A 4,449-nucleotide genomic window follows, 5' to 3' on the forward strand; every position below is an offset into this window, starting at 1 on the left:
TTTTTTATTTTTATTTTTATTCTATGTCTTATTGGTTTTCCAAGATCAACTTGGCACACACACTGCTACACCCTTCGCTGGGTGATAATTTCATTTCTCCTGTAATTCTTGGGAAAAGTATGAGACACAGACTGAACGGAAGAGAGAGGGCACCAAAGCTGGAACAGGAGAACTCAGGGAGGAAAAGAATAACTATTGCTGTGGCAGGGCTTTGTAATAAGCTGCAGATGCTTGGACCAGCAGGAGTTATATTTTATTCATTTTGTTAATTTCCCATTTCTCAAGCTGTAGTGGCAAGTAACATGAAATAAAGCAACATTCCCTTCTTCCCTCCGTCCCTTCCTCCCTCCTCCTTCTCTCCTTCCCTATGTCCTCTCTTTTCCCTCCCTTCTTTCTTATTCCTTTCCTTCTGGCTAGAAAATCCGAATTGCATGAGAGCAGAAAACAGCATACCTTAGGAAAGAAAAGAACCTAGACCAACAGGACCAATATGGACTCAAAGAAGGACAGTCAACAATGAATTGATTGTTCAATCTTTTCTTCTATAGGTTTCCCTGTAGTATCTGTGCCAATCTAAGAGGTTATATGGAGAAACTAACTCCTGTAAACACCCTGGGTATTGCCGGGTGAACCAAGCAAGTCCTGTGTGCCCATTGGGTAGATGTTACTTTCCCTGCTTTTACATCCGAGGCATAAAGTAACATTAATTGGAACTAGGATTCCAATCCAGGTCTATCTTCAAGTCTAAAGTTATTACTTTGCTGCCCCGGACCCTGATATTTATATTAGTTTCTTTATGGACTGAGAAAAAAAAGAGGGAGGTGGCCATGGGGGTTGGGACTGAGTGTTGAAGACACTTCTAACTTTTAACCACACTTTATATTCACCAGACAGTTTACTTATCTCCAAGTGAAATGCCAGGTTCATGTAAAATTGTATTAAACCCTTTTTATTTGTTTTAGGTAGAAAAGTTACATTTTTTGAAAATTAAAAATGAGAGTTGTTCCAGTTTTGCTTTATATTTATGAATATGTCTTATTTTTTCTATTCTCATATTGTGCTACATGAAACCTTTTACCCAAAGTATCTTTCTTTGTGGGCCCAGTGGTATTCTTGCGTGCACGTGTGTGGGTACACACAGGAGCACGTGCGTTAGCCTTCATTTCCTGCCAGGTTTAATAATGAATGCATGTTAGTAACTAAGTAAAAACTCCACTAAATTACAAATGAGTAACATTATTATAAAATTTATACAGATATTACCATCATTAAGGCAAAAATAACAGAAACCAAAGTCAAGTGTAGAAAAATATATCAATATGTGTATATATATATATGTTACACACTAACGTATATGATGAAGATGCATATATATGGGGCACAGTGTCATTATTCAAGGGGAACTGCCAAATCCATTTAATTTAGAAGTTCGATGCTTTCTCAGAAAACAGTTTAATTGTCTGAGGAGGTATCCAAGTGTAAGGGCACAGAGCATTGCATTAATTTCCTCTTGCATCAAATAATGGCGTCGGCTCCTTTGAAAGAATTCTGGTGTTTCTGCGTTGAATCCAATTTTAAGTCTTCTCTTTGGTCCATGAAAAGGCAGGATTCATTAGAAATTCTCCATTACACTCTTTCAGGCTTTCTTGAATTGTCATGTAATTAACAGCGAGAAGAAAAAAGGGAGGCAAATTGTTTATCCACAAGCAAAAAAAAAAAAAACAAAAAAAAACCCCAAAAAACCCACAGAGCTGTTTCAAGACTTTTTAGACATCAGCAATTGTCCCCCTTGCCTCTGTGCACTTTGGGAAGAGCTTGAAACCTCAGAGTCCAGCAAGATGTCACATCACTAGAGGGACACCAGAGAAGTCCTCTTCTCACAGAACCCTTGGCAGTTAAAATCCCACAGTGGGTTTGAGAAATACCAGGCCAACTGACTGACTAAAAATGATGAGGAGTCTTACTTTTTAAAACTGATTTCTGCTCAGCAAGGAGTCCGAAGGAGCTCGGAGGGAAGGTCCGGTCAGGGTCAGAAAAGAGTTAAGGTGCAGCTGTCATTCCTCCTGTCACGGTGCTGGCAGTGCCTCCATCATTGTCCGTGTGGGGACGCACTGTTCTAAGACAAACACTATCATGTGGCAGCAAAGGTCCCACCGAATATATACGTCTTTCGTTAATGAAGTTGTCCCAACACCGTTGAGCCCCACAGCCCAAAAGCTTAAAAAGCTGGGTACTCACATGGGATAAAGGCTGTCATTACGGGGAAACTTGTCCATTGTGAAAGCAAGAAAGCAAGAGAGAAAAGAAAAAAAAAAAAGAAGAAAAAAGGACAAACACTGCTAATCTATGCCAGAAACAGCAGGCCTGAGGCAGGGGGTTGACAAAGCCTTGTGCTTCAAAGTGCTTATTGTGCTAGAACTTCCAAGGGCTGTGAAGACAAGCATCAAACTCTTCTAAATGGAACCAGGGAGCCTTCCTGCCATTGATCTCAACAACAAATGTTTGTGTTTCATGGTCAATTTATGTATCCCTCAAAGACTCGAAGTAAAATTGTCATTAAATAGGATATTTTTAAAGATAAAACTAATTTTCCATCTGAGTAATCATATCCTCAACACGGGTCCATTTGCCAACTAGATGACATGGTTTGAAATGGTCTTGCGATGATATATTTAGTAGCTATTAATGTTCCCAGCATTATGGGGCTCACAATTCTGAAATCAACTAACCCTTGTGAGTTTTCGTAGTCTTGATGAGATCGTGGACTGGCCCATATTGCTGTGAGGTTACTAGTAACGGCCTCAGATTGAAAACTTGGAGCAAGCAAAGATAGCCCCCTTCGTTTTGGGCTCAGGAGAATAGAATTTGAGTTACATGGAAAACTCTAGATAATTGGGTTGCGTCAACCATTTATTTAGCCGCTTTGCGAAAAGAGTCTGGACGGAGGACTCAAAAGAATTTTCCCTGAACTTAACGCTGCCTAGTAAGTAGTATGCCCCCGTGACTCCTTGAAAGAGGAGTGGACGGCGAATGCTTGTTGGCCCCGTCAGTGTCCCAGTGACCCAAGTGTCAATAGGTATGGAGGAGCAAAACAAACCAGCCAGTACCAGGCTCACTGCTGTGACCAGGCTTCATAGGGTGATGGTGAACAGCTTTTATCTCTAGGCGTTCAATGTTTCACAAGACAGTAAGTGCAATCTTAACTCGTTTTATATTGAACAACTCCCCAATTATGATCCTAACTAGATCCATCCGTCATCTGGGAAACTGATTTTCCAAGTAGTCAGTCCAGAATTGGGAGTACATGGATTAGGCATTAGAAGTAAATTCTAGGGAAAAGTAATCACTGTAAAACAAAACAAAGCAAAACAAACATCTTTCAGATGTCAAAACTGGAGAGAAAGTAAGAAAGGAGGTGAAACCCGTGGGTGGCAAGGGTGAGGTCAGGTACTTCTCTCCAGATTCAGCGGGACTTACCAGGAGCAAACTGATAAATGCACGTGCTGGCCTTGAGGAATCATATTGCTTGAGGGTTTTAGATTTTTGTTTTGTTTTGCTTTGCTTTTCCCGAAGGAGGTGCCTAGGGGAAAGCAGGGTGGGGAAGGCTGTACCCTCCACCTGTCAGTCTTCAAAGACTTGAGTCTAGACCAGTGGAGAGAGGCGGCTGCAGGCAGAAATGGAAGGAGCCTTAATTAACATCAAGGACCCTGTGGTTCCCAAATAACAAATTGTGATACTATGCGGGATAGAGGACCATTTTCCCTGATCATGTGTTGAAGGTAGCACCATGACTGCTGCGAAGAAAATGGGCCAACAGTTTGGGGAGCCATGAGACACAGGACCTTCACCAGATTTCAGCGTTTTTGAGGTGGCCTCTGAAAACAGTGTCTGTGTGATGGATTACCATTGGAGGTGTGGCACAACCGAGAGAGGTTTTGTAGGAACGGAAGTTCCTTATAGGAACCGACTGGACAGTTTATTGGCCCGCATGAAACACCCGTGGTTTCCCAGGTACAACTGGATAAAATGCAGAGAGGGGCTATGCGTCTACTAAGTTCCATCTTTTTTTTTTTTTTATTTTTGGGACAGAGAGAGACAGAGCATGAACGGGGGAGGGACAGAGAGAGAGGGAGACACAGAATCGGAAACAGGCTCCAGGCTCCGAGCCATCAGCCCAGAGCCTGACGCGGGGCTCGAACTCACGGACCGCGAGATCGTGACCTGGCTGAAGTCGGACGCTTAACCGACTGCGCCACCCAGGCGCCCCCTAAGTTCCATCTTTGATCTTAAAGAGGTGGATGTGGTTTTAAACTGTATGAATAGGGCTTAGTATCATTACCCTGCCTTCTTGTTTTCACATTAGATCTAATACGAAGGGGATTTTAGTAATTATATGACTTCATTTCTCAAAAAAGCCAGTTTGGTTTCACATGAATGGATAATGTACAG

This window comes from Panthera pardus, unplaced genomic scaffold (assembly GCF_024362965.1).
Source record: "Panthera pardus isolate Hobbes unplaced genomic scaffold, ASM2436296v1 HiC_scaffold_8, whole genome shotgun sequence".
Classification (NCBI taxonomy): Eukaryota; Metazoa; Chordata; class Mammalia; order Carnivora; family Felidae; genus Panthera; species Panthera pardus.